The sequence below is a fragment of the Salmo salar genome, unplaced genomic scaffold (genome assembly GCF_965601325.2).
Source record: "Salmo salar unplaced genomic scaffold, fSalSal1 ptg000645l, whole genome shotgun sequence".
Lineage (NCBI taxonomy): Eukaryota > Metazoa > Chordata > Actinopteri > Salmoniformes > Salmonidae > Salmo > Salmo salar.
Window position 1 is genome coordinate 748,568 of NW_027675450.1, and position 21,706 is coordinate 770,273.

Genomic DNA, 21,706 nt, shown 5'->3' on the forward strand with positions numbered 1-21,706 from the left:
CATTAGGGCCTATGGGTTTGGGCCTTCAAGGGCAGTACACTAATCTCTGAATCCGTATCAGAGTGCCTCTTTTCAGGCATATTGACAAGTGTGTATAGCCCTGGAAGCCTATGAAAGTACCAGGGCATGGCTGTCTGGCCTTGGCATTATGCCCTAAGGATTTGGGCCGTCGAAGGGCATTTGGGCCGTCGAAGGGCATTTGGGCCGTCGAAGGGCATTAGGGCCGTCGAAGGGCATTAGGGCCGTCGAAGGGCATTAGGGCCGTCGAAGGGCATTAGGGCCGTCAAAGGGCATTAGGGCCTTGGGTCTTTAGGTTCCCAGGCTCTCGGTGGAAAAAAACGGTGTGATCCCCAGCGGGGCTCGAACACCGATCGTCAGATCGTAAGCCACAGCCGCTACCCCCATGGCCAACTGGGCTTTGACGAACAAAGAGGCAACGAGGTGATCTTTATGGTCAAATTTCCAATCAGTCCAATTGGTCTGATATTGGCCCACACCTGGGGCTCATTAAGCCCTAGTTAGGGTTAGGTCGTTGTTTGGTGGAGCAAACAAAGAGACATACACGCACGCAGGAGAGAGAAGCTATGAACAGTAGACTAAAACGTGATTGTGGGCTTTGTTCCAAGCGGAATATCGTGCGGATAGACCGACATTTCAAGTCTGTCCATGCACTTAAGCCTGCTACTACAGAATGGAAGCGTGCTATGCAATCTAGCCGGCGTTCAACTGAGAGACAGCAGCCCGAATCATGGCAGTGTATGCAGCCTAACAACGGTGTTGCACCGCAGCTGGAGCCCTGGGAGAACCCTGGGTATTTCCAGTGTGTTGAAAGTGAGTTGTCCGTGGAGCAGCAGCTGGTAGACAAGGGTGAGCAGTCCGCGGTGGTGGATCAGCAGCTGTGGGACGAGAGTGAGCAGGCGGCGGCGACTGCGCCGGTGCAGTCAACCAGTCAGATCGGTGGTGAACCATGCTCGGAACCGAGGGAGCAAGGCTGCGTCATGGTGACTTCCACGGAGAGCGAGAGTGATGAAGGCGGCGGTGTGTCCTCCAGAATTGAAGGTTGGAGGAATGGAATTTTGACTGAATATGAACACTTTGCTATTGGTAAAAACCCTTCAGTTAAACGAATTGACAATAGTCGCACCAGTCTATCCAGAGTACGACAATTCCTCCGCTATATGTCAGAGGGCAAGGCCGATGAAGGACTGTGTTCTCTGGATAACTACAGACGTGTGTATGAGTGGTATGGTGAATGTGAAGACCGTTGTTTGGCACCATCCACGTTAAAAATGTACCGAGCTGATGTTCGAAGTTTCCTGAATTATCTTATTCAGTTCCGGCCAAAAGGTCTGCAGGCTAAAGCCAGTGGAATTCGAAAGTTGTTACTCTGCTTGGCAAAGATGGACAGGGATTCGCGGCAGAGCCAGGCAACACACAGGGCAAAATTCCGCAAACGGTGCAGGGACGAGGTGCTCAGCGCTGCGGAGTTAAGCCGGTTTGTTGAGCTAAGTAATCAAGCTATTCCTTCGGTTCTCAGTAGGCTGGAGGTCCGAGCCACCTGCGCTGATAGACGTAGGTTTGCGGCTCTCATGTCCAGCCGGTTGGCCATCTTTAATGGCACTCGACGATCCCCAGTCACCACCTTCAGTGAGAGGGAATTTACTGAAGTAACCCCGGAAAGTGGGGGTTATCAGATGTGCATTTCAAGCCACAAAACGAACTATAGCTTCGGTGAGTGCAGAGTTGTTCTATCTGAGCAGGAATACACTTGGCTTAAACGATTCCATCAGATCAGGCCTAATCTGAGTGGAATCACCTCAGACACAACACTCTTCTTTTTCACGTCCTGCGGTCAACCGTACGGCAATCTCTGTGAGTATGTGGGCCAGATATTTGCAGAGTTTGGCATTGGAAGTAAAGTCACCTTCGGTACAATTCGACGAAGCGTTGCTACATTGAACTTTAATCAAGGCTCGGTTACAGACCGGGGAACTGTGGCTGACCATATGTGTCATTCTCTGGAAACGCAGGCACGGTACTACCGGTACCATGATTTGCCTCGTAACGCCAGCCGAGCGCGGTCACTAATTGAGGGACAAATCAACCCATGATTCACTGATAAATAAAGAACATTTATTTGAAATTCACCCATGTCTTTGTGTGTCATTTGGTCACAGTTGAGAATGTATGGAGGCCTGAGGGTCTGAAATACCAGGGTGTTATGGGGTACCAGGTGCACTGAGCTGAAGAGACAGGCCGAGATAGAGGGCAGGCAGGTGGGCAGGCAGGGTAGAGAGAGTAAGCCTTGGTAACCAGTTCAATCACCAGGTACACATGCTGGACTTAGTGCAATGAGAGAGAAGTATGACTCTGTCATTGAATTGTATTGGGTTACCAGGTGACCTTGGTGGGGGGTGTGGGTCCCCCCTATGGGGTCTCCCTAAACCCCCTATGGTGGTCTCAGAGTGGGCATGTAGGTCTGTATACCCTTTAAAAATGTCACCCCTCCATAAATTGATCTATGGCGCCATCAAGCGACTTTTTAAATGTACTTATCCCACTGACATGGGACAGCAGTGGGGTGCTGAAACATGTGTCCTGGGGGTGGTGATGGCCTTTAAAAGTATTTAAAACCGTTTTTCAAAAATTGTCCTGGTAACCCAGAATAAAACCAGGTGCCCGTTTGGACTTAGTGCAATTTCTGAGAAGAAAAACATAGTCATTTTTCTGAAGATTTTTTGAAAAGCTATATAATTCCCTCTTGCTGTATCTCATTGAGTTGGGCCCTTAGGATGGTGCTCTAAGGGTGGGTATGGAGGTCCATATACCCTCTATAAGTATTTAAAACCGTTTTTCAAAAATTGTCCTGGTAACCCAGAATAAAACCAGGTGCCCGTTTGGACTTAGTGCAATTTCTGAGAAGAAAAACATAGTCATTTTTCTGAAGATTTTTTGAAAAGCTATATAATTCCCTCTTGCTGTATCTCATTGAGTTGGGCCCTTAGGATGGTGCTCTAAGGGTGGGTATGGAGGTCCATATACCCTCTATAAGTATTTAAAACCGTTTTTCAAAAATTGTCCTGGTAACCCAGAATAAAACCAGGTGCACGTTTGGACTTAGTCTCTGAAGCGAACTGAAAAGTTGGCACTTTGTAACTTTTTTGACCAAAATCTGAAATTTTCAAATAATGATTAAAAATACTTCCTGAGGGGCTAGAGGTCCCAAATTTTGGCTCATACCCTCTCTCGTGATGGGCAACAATTAGCCCCGGGGTAGAAAATTTCGCTTCCATAGGAACATATTTTTTCGGTAAACGGAACTTTTTTTCGCAAACTTAAAACTCGATTTTCTATTATAAATTGTTATGGAAAAACGGTTTAAATTAGATGGAAATGTTCGTCTACGTGTGCCCTTTCGTGCAAAAAAAACCCCATCCTGATTGGAGTTGTACTTTTCGATTTATTCAAGTTTAAAGTGTCCTACCGTGACATCGGGAATAGCCTTGAAACTGTGTGAGTGAGAGTTATTTTTACACACTCGTGGCCGTGTGGGGCAGACAGGTACCGGCGCGATTTGAGAAACCTGGTTTTTGACAACTGGAGAACCACATTCCGTCGGCGACCCATAGGTGGTTGCTACTCTGGCCGAATAGGGAGTGCTTTATGGACACTTTTGAGGGTTACAAGCCCCTCGGAACCATGGTAGTTCGGTCCTTATCCCTTCGGCGACCGATTGATGATTACTACTCATGCCGAATAGGGAGAGCTTTATGGACACTTTTGAGGGTTACAAGCCCCTCGGAACCATGGTAGTTCGGTCCTTATCCCTTCGGCGACCGATTGATGATTACTACTCTGGCCGAATAGGGAGTGATTTATGGACATTTTTGAGGGTTGCTTGTCCCTCATAACCATGGTTCCTTTGGTTCATATCCCTTCTGCGCCTGATTGGTCGTTACTACTCAGGCCGAATAGGGAGTGCTTTATGGACACTTTTGAGGGTTACAAGCCCCTCAGAACCGTGGGTACTTTGGACCATATCCCTCCGGCGCCCGATTGGTCCTAAGTATTGATCCGATTTTCCCAGCTTGGTGGTGGGAGGATATTGAGCTCTGTCCTGGACAGGTGGTCTATCCCAGCTATCACCTTGTGGGTTTGGGTCCTCCATGACCATGGTTCTTGTCCCATGAATGTGTCCGTCCCTAGCTTCCAACACGTTGCGTATCCATGGTTGTCCTCTGTTGTCGAGCCTGTTTTACATCTTCTGACCGATTTGCAATCTGTTTCCACCTGGGAGGGCCCCTGTCGGCCGGCCATTGGTCGGTGTTCAGACGGACGGTTCCTCCCGCCCCACGTGGAATTGCCTCTATCGGGGGAGCCCCTGTCGGAGACGGTTATCCCCGTCTTAATGTCAAGCTTCAGCCGCGCTCCGTTCGTGCGAGATCTAGCTGGCCCGTCTGTCTCAGTGGCCCTACATTGGTGGGGAGTGGACTACCCAGGTAGCGATGCCTGCGGATGACGTTCACCCATACCGTACCGGCGCCAGAAACACATGTATTTCTCAAACCCTGTCTTTTATCCACGTTGATGGCGTTCCGAATTAACCCTCCAGCTAAGACAAGATACCTGATTAAGCGGTGCCCCGGCACCTGTGGCTCCGGCCACGGGCAGTTCAGGGCCTCCCGCTGGGCGCACGGTGGATTGACCTAGGGCCTCCTCCCCTCACGGGATAGGAGTGGTCCCTGGCTGTTCTCCGCTTAGTGTGCCCGGGTACAACCTCTATGTTGTGAGTGGCTACCTGGTTGATCCTGCCAGTATCATATGCTTGTCTCAAAGATTAAGCCATGCAAGTCTAAGTACACACGGCCGGTACAGTGAAACTGCGAATGGCTCATTAAATCAGTTATGGGTTCGATTCCGGAGAGGGATCCTGAGAAATGGCTACCACATCCAAGGAAGGCAGCAGGGGTGCAAATTACCCACTCCCGACACAAACCAAACTCTGCTGTGGGTCGGGTAGGGTAGGGGGCTCACGCCTCCCGCCTCTCCCTTCCCTCGGCGCGGGTGAACTGGTCCTAGCCCGGTTCCCCGCAGTTCCTTTTTGCCTGGGATGCGCCCGACTGGCTCCATCCCCTTTCCCCGTTAGGCACGGCTAGATGACGCACCGATGGGTGGGTGTGTAGGCCGCTACCGAGGGGGACTGGGGGTGTCCGGTGAACCGGGACTTCCCGAAATGGTCTCACATTTTTAAGCGGCTTGAGTATCACCCAGTATCCTCGCGCGGCACTGGGAACCCAGTCAACCGCTCTGCGCCCCGGCGCAGGCGGGGGTTTAATGTCTCCCCGGCCCCACCGGCGCTTCGGCGACGGCGGCAGAGGAGCACCCGGAGGCCCCCATAAAGTTAAACCTACCTGTCTTTGAACTATGACCTCTCGCTCTGGCGAAGGGCGGAGGAAAGGAGGGCAACCTCCCCAACTCCCAACCCTTGAAACACGGACCAAGGAGACTAACGCACGCGCAAGTCAGAGTGTTTTCTCCGACACACCCCGTGGCGCAATGAAAGTGAGGGCCGGCGCGCGCTGGCTGAGGTGGGATCCCGGCCCTACGGGGTTGGGCGCACCACCGGCCCGTCTCGCCCGCTCTGTCGGGGAGGTGGAGCGTGAGCGTGTGCGATAGGACCCGAAAGATGATGAACTATGCCTGGGCGGTCCTGACGTGCAAATCGGTTGTCCGATCACCGCGGTGAGCACGGAAGCTGGGCGGGAAACCCGAGAGAGGGGCCCAAGCCCTGGAAAGAGTTGCAGTTCCGGCGGCGTCCGGTGAGCTCTTGCTGGCCCTTGAAAATCCGTAAGAGAGGGTGTAAATCTCACGTCGGGCCGTACCCATATCCGCAGCAGGTCTCCAAGGGCAACATCCTCTGGCATGTTAGAACAATGCATGTTAAGGAAAGTTGATGAGTCAGATCCGTAACTTCGGGGTAAAGATTGGTTCTAAGGGCAGGGCTGGGTAGGTCGGGCTAGGGTGTGAAATGAGGCTGGGCTCGATTCATGCCGATCTCCCCAGAAAGATGCTCGTCGGCCCCAGTAACAAGGGGTAAGGGATCTCCGGCGGGTATGTAGCCTTCGAACCAAGCTTTTTTGGGACAGAAGGCGTCTTCCTCCACCTCCCCCGTTATATCTAACTGGTTACCAGGTGCACAGAGAAGGGCCAGGAGGCAGAGTCCGGAGGCCCAGAGAGAGAGTGGGCAAGCAGACTAAAGAAGGTGGGTACCCGGGTGCAAAGTACCACCAGCACCTGGTAATCCTGGTGTGGACTTAGTCTCTGAGTGGTAAGCTGCAGGGTGACCAGGTGCACGAAGGCCGTTTTGGATCACCAGGTGCACGCGGTTCGTAACAGCGGGGCTATATGCTTTAGTGTCCGAGGAAGGGTGCTTAAGAGTGGGTGCCCTGGTTCGGATGGTGGTGGGTGCCCTGGTTCGGATGGTGGTGGGTGCCCTGGTTCGGATGGTGGTGGGTGCCCTGGTTCGGATGGTGGTGGGTGCCCTGGTTCGGATGGTGGTGGGTGCCCTGGTTCGGATGGTGGTGGGTGCCCTGGTTCGGATGGTGGTGGGTGCCCTGGTTCGCATGGTGGTGGGTGCCCTGGTTCGGATGGTGGTGGGTGCCCTGGTTCGCATGGTGGTGGGTGCCCTGGTTCGGATGGTGGTGGGTGCCCTGGTTCGGATGGTGGTGGGTGCCCTGGTTCGCATGGTGGTGGGTGCCCTGGTTCGGATGGTGGTGGGTGCCCTGGTTCGCATGGTGGTGGGTGCCCTGGTTCGGATGGTGGTGGGTGCCCTGGTTCGGATGGTGGTGGGTGCCCTGGTTCGCATGGTGGTGGGTGCCCTGGTTCGGATGGTGGTGGGTGCCCTGGTTCGGATGGTGGTGGGTGCCCTGGTTCGGATGGTGGTGGGTGCCCTGGTTCGGATGGTGTAAGAGCTTGTGGTGGGGGGTATCCCCCACTGGAGGTCATGCCCATAGAGAGGGGTGTTCCCCGGAGAGTGGGTGAAGGCTATCACTACCTGGTAACCCAAAATAATACCAGGCCCACAGCTGGACATAGTGCAATTTCTGAGAATTTTTGGACTTAGTCATTTTTCAAGAAAGCTCTGTCACTAACTTACATTGATGTTTAAAATGTCCAGTGGCGCCCTCTTGTGGAACATCCCGGGTGGGGGGTGTGTGAGAGGGGGGTATGGGACCGCCTATGGGGTGCTCCCTATCCGGGCATAGTAGTTTGAGGGAGTAAGCTCTACTCTCATGCCCGGAGAGATGGGTGTTCCCCGGATAGTGAGTGAAGGCCTAGAGGCCTGGAGGTCCGTAGTTCCACTGTCCTTAAGGGGGGCAGAGCAGTCAGCCTCTCTGGAGGTTGGCTGCTCTGTCCCCCTTTTTTTTTGGCCTGGTAACCCAAAATTATACCAGGCCCACAGATCTGGCCAATGCCCAAACACACATAAAAACCCTCATAAATCAGAAATGCTTTATCCCAGTGACATGGGGCTTCAGTATGTATCTCACATAGATAGATATGTTATGTGTGTACCATTTAAAAGTATTTAAAACCATTCTGAAGACTTTTGACCCCAAAATAACACAAGGCCCACAGCTGTGGCCAATGCCCAAACACACATAAAAACACTCATAAATCAGAAATGCTTTATCCTAGTGACATGGGGCTTCAGTATGTATCTCACATAGATAGATATGTTATGTGTGTACCATTTAAAAGTATTTAAAACCATTCTGAATGATTTTGACCTCAAAATAATACAATCACATGATTTGGCCTGGTAACTTAAAAACACATGAAAACCCTCATAAATCAGAAATGCTTTATCCCAGTGACATGGGGCTTCAGTATGTATCTCACATAGATAGATATGTTATGTGTGTACCATTTAAAAGTATTTAAAACCATTCTGAATGATTTTGACCTCAAAATAATACCATCACATGATTTGGCCTGGTAACCTAAAAACACATGAAAACCCTCATAAATCAGAAATGCTTTATCCCAGTGACATGGGGCTTCAGTAGGTATCTCACATAGATAGATATGTTATGTGTGTACCATTTAAAAGTATTTAAAACCATTCTGAATGATTTTGACCTTATTTGAAAGCTCCATAAATTTATCTATGGCGCCATCAAGCGACTTTTTAAATGTACTTATCCCACTGACATGGGACAGCAGTGGGCTGCTGAAACAGGTGTCCTGGGGGTGGTGATGGCCTTTAAAAGTATTTAAAACCTTTTAAAAAAATGGTCCTGGTAACCCAGAATAAAACCAGGTGCCCGTTTGGACTTAGTGCAATTTCTGAGAAGAAAAACATAGAATATTTTCTGAAGATTTTTTGAAAAGCTATATAATTCCCTCTTGCTGTATCTCATTGAGTTGGGCCCTTAGGATGGTGCTCTAAGGGTGGGTATGGAGGTCCCTATACCCTCTATAAGTATTTAAAACCGTTTTTCAAAAATTGTCCTGGTAACCCAGAATAAAACCAGGTGCACGTTTGGACTTAGTCTCTGAAGCGAACTGAAAAGTTGGCACTTTGTAACTTTTTTGACCAAAATCTGAAATTTTCAAATAATGATTAAAAATACTTCCTGAGGGGCTAGAGGTCCCAAATTTTGGCTCATACCCTCTCTCGTGATGGGCAACAATTAGCCCCGGGTTAGAAAATTTCGCTTCCATAGGAACCTATTTTTTCGGTAAACGGAACTTTTTTTCGCAAACTTAAAACTCGATTTTCTATTATAAATTGTTATGGAAAAACGGTTTAAATTAGATGGAAATGTTCGTCTACGTGTGCCCTTTCGTGCAAAAAAACCCCCATCCTGATTGGAGTTGTACTTTTCGATTTATTCAAGTTTAAAGTGTCCTACCGTGACATCGGGAATAGCCTTGAAACTGTGTGAGTGAGAGTTATTTTTACACACTCGTGGCCGTGTGGGGCAGACAGGTGCCGGCGCGATTTGAGAAACCTGGTTTTTGACAACTGGAGAACCACATTCCGTCGGCGACCCATAGGTGGTTGCTACTCTGGCCGAATAGGGAGTGCTTTATGGACACTTTTGAGGGTTACAAGCCCCTCGGAACCATGGTAGTTCGGTCCTTATCCCTTCGGCGACCGATTGATGATTACTACTCATGCCGAATAGGGAGAGCTTTATGGACACTTTTGAGGGTTACAAGCCCCTCGGAACCATGGTAGTTCGGTCCTTATCCCTTCGGCGACCGATTGATGATTACTACTCATGCCGAATAGGGAGAGCTTTATGGACACTTTTGAGGGTTACAAGCCCCTCGGAACCATGGTAGTTCGGTCCTTATCCCTTCGGCGACCGATTGATGATTACTACTCATGCCGAATAGGGAGAGCTTTATGGACACTTTTGAGGGTTACAAGCCCCTCGGAACCATGGTAGTTCGGTCCTTATCCCTTCGGCGACCGATTGATGATTACTACTCATGCCGAATAGGGAGAGCTTTATGGACACTTTTGAGGGTTACAAGCCCCTCGGAACCATGGTAGTTCGGTCCTTATCCCTTCGGCGACCGATTGATGATTACTACTCATGCCGAATAGGGAGAGCTTTATGGACACTTTTGAGGGTTACAAGCCCCTCGGAACCATGGTAGTTCGGTCCTTATCCCTTCGGCGACCGATTGATGATTACTACTCATGCCGAATAGGGAGAGCTTTATGGACACTTTTGAGGGTTACAAGCCCCTCAGAACCGTGGGTACTTTGGACCATATCCCTTCCGCGCCTGCCCTAAGGATTTGGGCCGTCAAAGGGCATGGGTTTGGGCCTTCAAGGGCAGTACACTAATCTCTGAATCCGTATCAGAGTGCCTCTTTTCAGGCATATTGACAAGTGTGTATAGCCCTGGAAGCCTATGAAAGTACCAGGGCATGGCTGTCTGGCCTTGGCATTATGCCCTAAGGATTTGGGCCGTCAAAGGGCATTTGGGCCGTCAAAGGGCATTAGGGCCGTCAAAGGGCATTAGGGCCTTGGGTCTTTAGGTTCCCAGGCTCTCGGTGGAAAAAAACGGTGTGATCCCCAGCGGGGCTCGAACACCGATCGTCAGATCGTAAGCCACAGCCGCTACCCCCATGGCCAACTGGGCTTTGACGAACAAAGAGGCAACGAGGTGATCTTTATGGTCAAATTTCCAATCAGTCCAATTGGTCTGATATTGGCCCACACCTGGGGCTCATTAAGCCCTAGTTAGGGTTAGGTCGTTGTTTGGTGGAGCAAACAAAGAGACATACACGCACGCAGGAGAGAGAAGCTATGAACAGTAGACTAAAACGTGATTGTGGGCTTTGTTCCAAGCGGAATATCGTGCGGATAGACCGACATTTCAAGTCTGTCCATGCACTTAAGCCTGCTACTACAGAATGGAAGCGTGCTATGCAATCTAGCCGGCGTTCAACTGAGAGACAGCAGCCCGAATCATGGCAGTGTATGCAGCCTAACAACGGTGTTGCACCGCAGCTGGAGCCCTGGGAGAACCCTGGGTATTTCCAGTGTGTTGAAAGTGAGTTGTCCGTGGAGCAGCAGCTGGTAGACAAGGGTGAGCAGTCCGCGGTGGTGGATCAGCAGCTGTGGGACGAGAGTGAGCAGGCGGCGGCGACTGCGCCGGTGCAGTCAACCAGTCAGATCGGTGGTGAACCATGCTCGGAACCGAGGGAGCAAGGCTGCGTCATGGTGACTTCCACGGAGAGCGAGAGTGATGAAGGCGGCGGTGTGTCCTCCAGAATTGAAGGTTGGAGGAATGGAATTTTGACTGAATATGAACACTTTGCTATTGGTAAAAACCCTTCAGTTAAACGAATTGACAATAGTCGCACCAGTCTATCCAGAGTACGACAATTCCTCCGCTATATGTCAGAGGGCAAGGCCGATGAAGGACTGTGTTCTCTGGATAACTACAGACGTGTGTATGAGTGGTATGGTGAATGTGAAGACCGTTGTTTGGCACCATCCACGTTAAAAATGTACCGAGCTGATGTTCGAAGTTTCCTGAATTATCTTATTCAGTTCCGGCCAAAAGGTCTGCAGGCTAAAGCCAGTGGAATTCGAAAGTTGTTACTCTGCTTGGCAAAGATGGACAGGGATTCGCGGCAGAGCCAGGCAACACACAGGGCAAAATTCCGCAAACGGTGCAGGGACGAGGTGCTCAGCGCTGCGGAGTTAAGCCGGTTTGTTGAGCTAAGTAATCAAGCTATTCCTTCGGTTCTCAGTAGGCTGGAGGTCCGAGCCACCTGCGCTGATAGACGTAGGTTTGCGGCTCTCATGTCCAGCCGGTTGGCCATCTTTAATGGCACTCGACGATCCCCAGTCACCACCTTCAGTGAGAGGGAATTTACTGAAGTAACCCCGGAAAGTGGGGGTTATCAGATGTGCATTTCAAGCCACAAAACGAACTATAGCTTCGGTGAGTGCAGAGTTGTTCTATCTGAGCAGGAATACACTTGGCTTAAACGATTCCATCAGATCAGGCCTAATCTGAGTGGAATCACCTCAGACACAACACTCTTCTTTTTCACGTCCTGCGGTCAACCGTACGGCAATCTCTGTGAGTATGTGGGCCAGATATTTGCAGAGTTTGGCATTGGAAGTAAAGTCACCTTCGGTACAATTCGACGAAGCGTTGCTACATTGAACTTTAATCAAGGCTCGGTTACAGACCGGGGAACTGTGGCTGACCATATGTGTCATTCTCTGGAAACGCAGGCACGGTACTACCGGTACCATGATTTGCCTCGTAACGCCAGCCGAGCGCGGTCACTAATTGAGGGACAAATCAACCCATGATTCACTGATAAATAAAGAACATTTATTTGAAATTCACCCATGTCTTTGTGTGTCATTTGGTCACGGTTGAGAATGTATGGAGGCCTGAGGGTCTGAAATACCAGGGTGTTATGGGGTACCAGGTGCACTGAGCTGAAGAGACAGGCCGAGATAGAGGGCAGGCAGGTGGGCAGGCAGGGTAGAGAGAGTAAGCCTTGGTAACCAGTTCAATCACCAGGTACACATGCTGGACTTAGTGCAATGAGAGAGAAGTATGACTCTGTCATTGAATTGTATTGGGTTACCAGGTGACCTTGGTGGGGGGTGTGGGTCCCCCCTATGGGGTCTCCCTAACCCCCCTATGGTGGTCTCAGAGTGGGCATGTAGGTCTGTATACCCTTTAAAAATGTCACCCCTCCATAAATTGATCTATGGCGCCATCAAGCGACTTTTTAAATGTACTTATCCCACTGACATGGGACAGCAGTGGGGTGCTGAAACATGTGTCCTGGGGGTGGTGATGGCCTTTAAAAGTATTTAAAACCTTTTTAAAAAATTGGTCCTGGTAACCCAGAATAAAACCAGGTGCCCGTTTGGACTTAGTGCAATTTCTGAGAAGAAAAACATAGTCATTTTTCTGAAGATTTTTTGAAAAGCTATATAATTCCCTCTTGCTGTATCTCATTGAGTTGGGCCCTTAGGATGGTGCTCTAAGGGTGGGTATGGAGGTCCATATGCCCTCTATAAGTATTTAAAACCGTTTTTCAAAAATTGTCCTGGTAACCCAGAATAAAACCAGGTGCCCGTTTGGACTTAGTGCAATTTCTGAGAAGAAAAACATAGTCATTTTTCTGAAGATTTTTTGAAAAGCTATATAATTCCCTCTTGCTGTATCTCATTGAGTTGGGCCATTAGGATGGTGCTCTAAGGGTGGGTATGGAGGTCCATATGCCCTCTATAAGTATTTAAAACCGTTTTTCAAAAATTGTCCTGGTAACCCAGAATAAAACCAGGTGCACGTTTGGACTTAGTCTCTGAAGCGAACTGAAAAGTTGGCACTTTGTAACTTTTTTGACCAAAATCTGAAATTTTCAAATAATGATTAAAAATACTTCCTGAGGGGCTAGAGGTCCCAAATTTTGGCTCATACCCTCTCTCGTGATGGGCAACAATTAGCCCCGGGTCAGAAAATTTCGCTTCCATAGGAACATATTTTTTCGGTAAACGGAACTTTTTTTCGCAAACTTAAAACTCGATTTTCTATTATAAATTGTTATGGAAAAACGGTTTAAATTAGATGGAAATGTTCGTCTACGTGTGCCCTTTCGTGCAAAAAAACCCCCATCCTGATTGGAGTTGTACTTTTCGATTTATTCAAGTTTAAAGTGTCCTACCGTGACATCGGGAATAGCCTTGAAACTGTGTGAGTGAGAGTTATTTTTACACACTCGTGGCCGTGTGGGGCAGACAGGTACCGGCGCGATTTGAGAAACCTGGTTTTTGACAACTGGAGAACCACATTCCGTCGGCGACCCATAGGTGGTTGCTACTCTGGCCGAATAGGGAGTGCTTTATGGACACTTTTGAGGGTTACAAGCCCCTCGTAACCATGGTAGTTCGGTCCTTATCCCTTCGGCGACCGATTGATGATTACTACTCATGCCGAATAGGGAGAGCTTTATGGACACTTTTGAGGGTTACAAGCCCCTCGGAACCATGGTAGTTCGGTCCTTATCCCTTCGGCGACCGATTGATGATTACTACTCTGGCCGAATAGGGAGTGATTTATGGACATTTTTGAGGGTTGCTTGTCCCTCATAACCATGGTTCCTTTGGTTCATATCCCTTCTGCGCCTGATTGGTCGTTACTACTCAGGCCGAATAGGGAGTGCTTTATGGACACTTTTGAGGGTTACAAGCCCCTCAGAACCGTGGGTACTTTGGACCATATCCCTCCGGCGCCCGATTGGTCCTAAGTATTGATCCGATTTTCCCAGCTTGGTGGTGGGAGGATATTGAGCTCTGTCCTGGACAGGTGGTCTATCCCAGCTATCACCTTGTGGGTTTGGGTCCTCCATGACCATGGTTCTTGTCCCATGAATGTGTCCGTCCCTAGCTTCCAACACGTTGCGTATCCATGGTTGTCCTCTGTTGTCGAGCCTGTTTTACATCTTCTGACCGATTTGCAATCTGTTTCCACCTGGGAGGGCCCCTGTCGGCCGGCCATTGGTCGGTGTTCAGACGGACGGTTCCTCCCGCCCCACGTGGAATTGCCTCTATCGGGGGAGCCCCTGTCGGAGACGGTTATCCCCGTCTTAATGTCAAGCTTCAGCCGCGCTCCGTTCGTGCGAGATCTAGCCGGCCCGTCTGTCTCAGTGGCCCTACATTGGTGGGGAGTGGACTACCCAGGTAGCGATGCCTGCGGATGACGTTCACCCATACCGTACCGGCGCCAGAAACACATGTATTTCTCAAACCCTGTCTTTTATCCACGTTGATGGCGTTCCGAATTAACCCTCCAGCTAAGACAAGATACCTGATTAAGCGGTGCCCCGGCACCTGTGGCTCCGGCCACGGGCAGTTCAGGGCCTCCCGCTGGGCGCACGGTGGATTGACCTAGGGCCTCCTCCCCTCACGGGATAGGAGTGGTCCCTGGCTGTTCTCCGCTTAGTGTGCCCGGGTACAACCTCTATGTTGTGAGTGGCTACCTGGTTGATCCTGCCAGTAGCATATGCTTGTCTCAAAGATTAAGCCATGCAAGTCTAAGTACACACGGCCGGTACAGTGAAACTGCGAATGGCTCATTAAATCAGTTATGGGTTCGATTCCGGAGAGGGATCCTGAGAAATGGCTACCACATCCAAGGAAGGCAGCAGGGGTGCAAATTACCCACTCCCGACACAAACCAAACTCTGCTGTGGGTCGGGTAGGGTAGGGGGCTCACGCCTCCCGCCTCTCCCTTCCCTCGGCGCGGGTGAACTGGTCCTAGCCCGGTTCCCCGCAGTTCCTTTTTGCCTGGGATGCGCCCGACTGGCTCCATCCCCTTTCCCCGTTAGGCACGGCTAGATGACGCACCGATGGGTGGGTGTGTAGGCCGCTACCGAGGGGGACTGGGGGTGTCCGGTGAACCGGGACTTCCCGAAATGGTCTCACATTTTTAAGCGGCTTGAGTATCACCCAGTATCCTCGCGCGGCACTGGGAACCCAGTCAACCGCTCTGCGCCCCGGCGCAGGCGGGGGTTTAATGTCTCCCCGGCCCCACCGGCGCTTCGGCGACGGCGGCAGAGGAGCACCCGGAGGCCCCCATAAAGTTAAACCTACCTGTCTTTGAACTATGACCTCTCGCTCTGGCGAAGGGCGGAGGAAAGGAGGGCAACCTCCCCAACTCCCAACCCTTGAAACACGGACCAAGGAGACTAACGCACGCGCAAGTCAGAGTGTTTTCTCCGACACACCCCGTGGCGCAATGAAAGTGAGGGCCGGCGCGCGCTGGCTGAGGTGGGATCCCGGCCCTACGGGGTTGGGCGCACCACCGGCCCGTCTCGCCCGCTCTGTCGGGGAGGTGGAGCGTGAGCGTGTGCGATAGGACCCGAAAGATGATGAACTATGCCTGGGCGGTCCTGACGTGCAAATCGGTTGTCCGATCACCGCGGTGAGCACGGAAGCTGGGCGGGAAACCCGAGAGAGGGGCCCAAGCCCTGGAAAGAGTTGCAGTTCCGGCGGCGTCCGGTGAGCTCTTGCTGGCCCTTGAAAATCCGTAAGAGAGGGTGTAAATCTCACGTCGGGCCGTACCCATATCCGCAGCAGGTCTCCAAGGGCAACATCCTCTGGCATGTTAGAACAATGCATGTTAAGGAAAGTTGATGAGTCAGATCCGTAACTTCGGGGTAAAGATTGGTTCTAAGGGCAGGGCTGGGTAGGTCGGGCTAGGGTGTGAAATGAGGCTGGGCTCGATTCATGCCGATCTCCCCAGAAAGATGCTCGTCGGCCCCAGTAACAAGGGGTAAGGGATCTCCGGCGGGTATGTAGCCTTCGAACCAAGCTTTTTTGGGACAGAAGGCGTCTTCCTCCACCTCCCCCGTTATTTCTAACTGGTTACCAGGTGCACAGAGAAGGGCCAGGAGGCAGAGTCCGGAGGCCCAGAGAGAGAGTGGGCAAGCAGACTAAAGAAGGTGGGTACCCGGGTGCAAAGTACCACCAGCACCTGGTAATCCTGGTGTGGACTTAGTCTCTGAGTGGTAAGCTGCAGGGTGACCAGGTGCACGAAGGCCGTTTTGGATCACCAGGTGCACGCGGTTCGTAACAGCGGGGCTATATGCTTTAGTGTCCGAGGAAGGGTGCTTAAGAGTGGGTGCCCTGGTTCGGATGGTGGTGGGTGCCCTGGTTCGGATGGTGGTGGGTGCCCTGGTTCGGATGGTGGTGGGTGCCCTGGTTCGCATGGTGGTGGGTGCCCTGGTTCGGATGGTGGTGGGTGCCCTGGTTCGGATGGTGGTGGGTGCCCTGGTTCGGATGGTGGTGGGTGCCCTGGTTCGGATGGTGGTGGGTGCCCTGGTTCGGATGGTGGTGGGTGCCCTGGTTCGGATGGTGGTGGGTGCCCTGGTTCGGATGGTGGTGGGTGCCCTGGTTCGGATGGTGGTGGGTGCCCTGGTTCGGATGGTGGTGGGTGCCCTGGTTCGGATGGTGGTGGGTGCCCTGGTTCGGATGGTGGTGGGTGCCCTGGTTCGGATGGTGGTGGGTGCCCTGGTTCGGATGGTGTAAGAGCTTGTGGTGGGGGGTATCCCCCACTGGAGGTCATGCCCATAGAGAGGGGTGTTCCCCGGAGAGTGGGTGAAGGCTATCACTACCTGGTAACCCAAAATAATACCAGGCCCACAGCTGGACATAGTGCAATTTCTGAGAATTTTTGGACTTAGTCATTTTTCAAGAAAGCTCTGTCACTAACTTACATTGATGTTTAAAATGTCCAGTGGCGCCCTCTTGTGGAACATCCCGGGTGGGGGGTGTGTGAGAGGGGGGTATGGGACCGCCTATGGGGTGCTCCCTATCCGGGCATAGTAGTTTGAGGGAGTAAGCTCTACTCTCATGCCCGGAGAGATGGGTGTTCCCCGGATAGTGAGTGAAGGCCTAGAGGCCTGGAGGTCCGTAGTTCCACTGTCCTTAAGGGGGGCAGAGCAGTCAGCCTCTCTGGAGGTTGGCTGCTCTGTCCCCCTTTTTTTTTGGCCTAGTAACCCACAATTATACCAGGCCCACAGATCTGGCCAATGCCCAAACACACATAAAAACACTCATAAATCAGAAATGCTTTATCCCAGTGACATGGGGCTTCAGTATGTATCTCACATAGATAGATATGTTATGTGTGTACCATTTAAAAGTATTTAAAACCATTCTGAATGATTTTGACCTCAAAATAATACAATCACATGATTTGGCCTGGTAACTTAAAAACACATGAAAACCCTCATAAATCAGAAATGCTTTATCCCAGTGACATGGGGCTTCAGTATGTATCTCACATAGATAGATATGTTATGTGTGTACCATTTAAAAGTATTTAAAACCATTCTGAAGACTTTTGACCCCAAAATAACACAAGGCCCACAGCTGTGGCCAATGCCCAAACACACATAAAAACACTCATAAATCAGAAATGCTTTATCCCAGTGACATGGGGCTTCAGTATGTATCTCACATAGATAGATATGTTATGTGTGTACCATTTAAAAGTATTTAAAACCATTCTGAATGATTTTGACCTCAAAATAATACCATCACATGATTTGGCCTGGTAACCTAAAAACACATGAAAACCCTCATAAATCAGAAATGCTTTATCCCAGTGACATGGGGCTTCAGTATGTATCTCACATAGATAGATATGTTATGTGTGTACCATTTAAAAGTATTTAAAACCATTCTGAATGATTTTGACCTTATTTGAAAGCTCCATAAATTGATCTATGGCGCCATCAAGCGACTTTTTAAATGTACTTATCCCACTGACATGGGACAGCAGTGGGCTGCTGAAACAGGTGTCCTGGGGGTGGTGATGGCCTTTAAAAGTATTTAAAACCTTTTTAAAAAATGGTCCTGGTAACCCAGAATAAAACCAGGTGCCCGTTTGGACTTAGTGCAATTTCTGAGAAGAAAAACATAGTCATTTTTCTGAAGATTTTTTGAAAAGCTATATAATTCCCTCTTGCTGTATCTCATTGAGTTGGGCCATTAGGATGGTGCTCTAAGGGTGGGTATGGAGGTCCATATACCCTCTATAAGTATTTAAAACCGTTTTTCAAAAATTGTCCTGGTAACCCAGAATAAAACCAGGTGCACGTTTGGACTTAGTCTCTGAAGCGAACTGAAAAGTTGGCACTTTGTAACTTTTTTGACCAAAATCTGAAATTTTCAAATAATGATTAAAAATACTTCCCGGGGGGCTAGAGGTCCCAGACTTCGGCTCATACCCTCTCTCGTGATGGGCAACAATTAGCCCCGGGTTAGAAAATGTCGCTTCTATAGGAACCTATTTTTTCGGTAAACGGAACTTTTTTTCGCAAACTTAAAACTCGATTTTCTATTATAAATTGTTATGGAAAAACGGTTTAAATTAGATGGAAATGTTCGTCTACGTGTGCCCTTTCGTGCAAAAAAACCCCCATCCTGATTGGAGTTGTACTTTTCGATTTATTCAAGTTTAAAGTGTCCTACCGTGACATCGGGAATAGCCTTGAAACTGTGTGAGTGAGAGTTATTTTTACACACTCGTGGCCGTGTGGGGCAGACAGGTACCGGCGCGATTTGAGAAACCTGGTTTTTGACAACTGGAGAACCACATTCCGTCGGCGACCCATAGGTGGTTGCTACTCTGGCCGAATAGGGAGTGCTTTATGGACACTTTTGAGGGTTACAAGCCCCTCGGAACCATGGTAGTTCGGTCCTTATCCCTTCGGCGACCGATTGATGATTACTACTCATGCCGAATAGGGAGAGCTTTATGGACACTTTTGAGGGTTACAAGCCCCTCGGAACCATGGTAGTTCGGTCCTTATCCCTTCGGCGACCGATTGATGATTACTACTCATGCCGAATAGGGAGAGCTTTATGGACACTTTTGAGGGTTACAAGCCCCTCGGAACCATGGTAGTTCGGTCCTTATCCCTTCGGCGACCCGATTGATGATTACTACTCATGCCGAATAGGGAGAGCTTTATGGACACTTTTGAGGGTTACAAGCCCCTCAGAACCGTGGGTACTTTGGACCATATCCCTTCCGCGCCTGCCCTAAGGATTTGGGCCGTCAAAGGGCATTAGGGCCTATGGGTTTGGGCCTTCAAGGGCAGTACACTAATCTCTGAATCCGTATCAGAGTGCCTCTTTTCAGGCATATTGACAAGTGTGTATAGCCCTGGAAGCCTATGAAAGTACCAGGGCATGGCTGTCTGGCCTTGGCATTATGCCCTAAGGATTTGGGCCGTCAAAGGGCATTAGGGCCTATGGGTTTGGGCCTTCAAGGGCAGTACACTAATCTCTGAATCCGTATCAGAGTGCCTCTTTTCAGGCATATTGACAAGTGTGTATAGCCCTGGAAGCCTATGAAAGTAAAGGATTTGGGCCGTCAAAGGGCATTTGGGCCGTCAAAGGGCATTAGGGCCTTGGGTCTTTAGGTTCCCAGGCTCTCGGTGGAAAAAAACGGTGTGATCCCCAGCGGGGCTCGAACACCGATCGTCAGATCATAAGCCACAGCCGCTACCCCCATGGCCAACTGGGCTTTGACGAACAAAGAGGCCCTGGAAGCCTATGAAAGTACCAGGGCATGGCTGTCTGGCCTTGGCATTATGCCCTAAGGATTTGGGCCGTCAAAGGGCATTAGGGCCTATGGGTTTGGGCCTTCAAGGGCAGTACACTAATCTCTGAATCCGTATCAGAGTGCCTCTTTTCAGGCATATTGACAAGTGTGTATAGCCCTGGAAGCCTATGAAAGTACCAGGGCATGGCTGTCTGGCCTTGGCATTATGCCCTAAGGATTTGGGCCGTCGAAGGGCATTTGGGCCGTCGAAGGGCATTTGGGCCGTCGAAGGGCATTAGGGCCGTCGAAGGGCATTAGGGCCGTCGAAGGGCATTAGGGCCGTCAAAGGGCATTAGGGCCTTGGGTCTTTAGGTTCCCAGGCTCTCGGTGGAAAAAAACGGTGTGATCCCCAGCGGGGCTCGAACACCGATCGTCAGATCGTAAGCCACAGCCGCTACCCCCATGGCCAACTGGGCTTTGACGAACAAAGAGGCAACGAGGTGATCTTTATGGTCAAATTTCCAATCAGTCCAATTGGTCTGATATTGGCCCACACCTGGGGCTCATTAAGCCCTAGTTAGGGTTAGGTCGTTGTTTGGTGGAGCAAACAAAGAGACATACACGCACGCAGGAGAGAGAAGCTATGAACAGTAGACTAAAACGTGATTGTGGGCTTTGTTCCAAGCGGAATATCGTGCGGATAGACCGACATTTCAAGTCTGTCCATGCACTTAAGCCTGCTACTACAGAATGGAAGCGTGCTATGCAATCTAGCCGGCGTTCAACTGAGAGACAGCAGCCCGAATCATGGCAGTGTATGCAGCCTAACAACGGTGTTGCACCGCAGCTGGAGCCCTGGGAGAACCCTGGGTATTTCCAGTGTGTTGAAAGTGAGTTGTCCGTGGAGCAGCAGCTGGTAGACAAGGGTGAGCAGTCCGCGGTGGTGGATCAGCAGCTGTGGGACGAGAGTGAGCAGGCGGCGGCGACTGCGCCGGTGCAGTCAACCAGTCAGATCGGTGGTGAACCATGCTCGGAACCGAGGGAGCAAGGCTGCGTCATGGTGACTTCCACGGAGAGCGAGAGTGATGAAGGCGGCGGTGTGTCCTCCAGAATTGAAGGTTGGAGGAATGGAATTTTGACTGAATATGAACACTTTGCTATTGGTAAAAACCCTTCAGTTAAACGAATTGACAATAGTCGCACCAGTCTATCCAGAGTACGACAATTCCTCCGCTATATGTCAGAGGGCAAGGCCGATGAAGGACTGTGTTCTCTGGATAACTACAGACGTGTGTATGAGTGGTATGGTGAATGTGAAGACCGTTGTTTGGCACCATCCACGTTAAAAATGTACCGAGCTGATGTTCGAAGTTTCCTGAATTATCTTATTCAGTTCCGGCCAAAAGGTCTGCAGGCTAAAGCCAGTGGAATTCGAAAGTTGTTACTCTGCTTGGCAAAGATGGACAGGGATTCGCGGCAGAGCCAGGCAACACACAGGGCAAAATTCCGCAAACGGTGCAGGGACGAGGTGCTCAGCGCTGCGGAGTTAAGCCGGTTTGTTGAGCTAAGTAATCAAGCTATTCCTTCGGTTCTCAGTAGGCTGGAGGTCCGAGCCACCTGCGCTGATAGACGTAGGTTTGCGGCTCTCATGTCCAGCCGGTTGGCCATCTTTAATGGCACTCGACGATCCCCAGTCACCACCTTCAGTGAGAGGGAATTTACTGAAGTAACCCCGGAAAGTGGGGGTTATCAGATGTGCATTTCAAGCCACAAAACGAACTATAGCTTCGGTGAGTGCAGAGTTGTTCTATCTGAGCAGGAATACACTTGGCTTAAACGATTCCATCAGATCAGGCCTAATCTGAGTGGAATCACCTCAGACACAACACTCTTCTTTTTCACGTCCTGCGGTCAACCGTACGGCAATCTCTGTGAGTATGTGGGCCAGATATTTGCAGAGTTTGGCATTGGAAGTAAAGTCACCTTCGGTACAATTCGACGAAGCGTTGCTACATTGAACTTTAATCAAGGCTCGGTTACAGACCGGGGAACTGTGGCTGACCATATGTGTCATTCTCTGG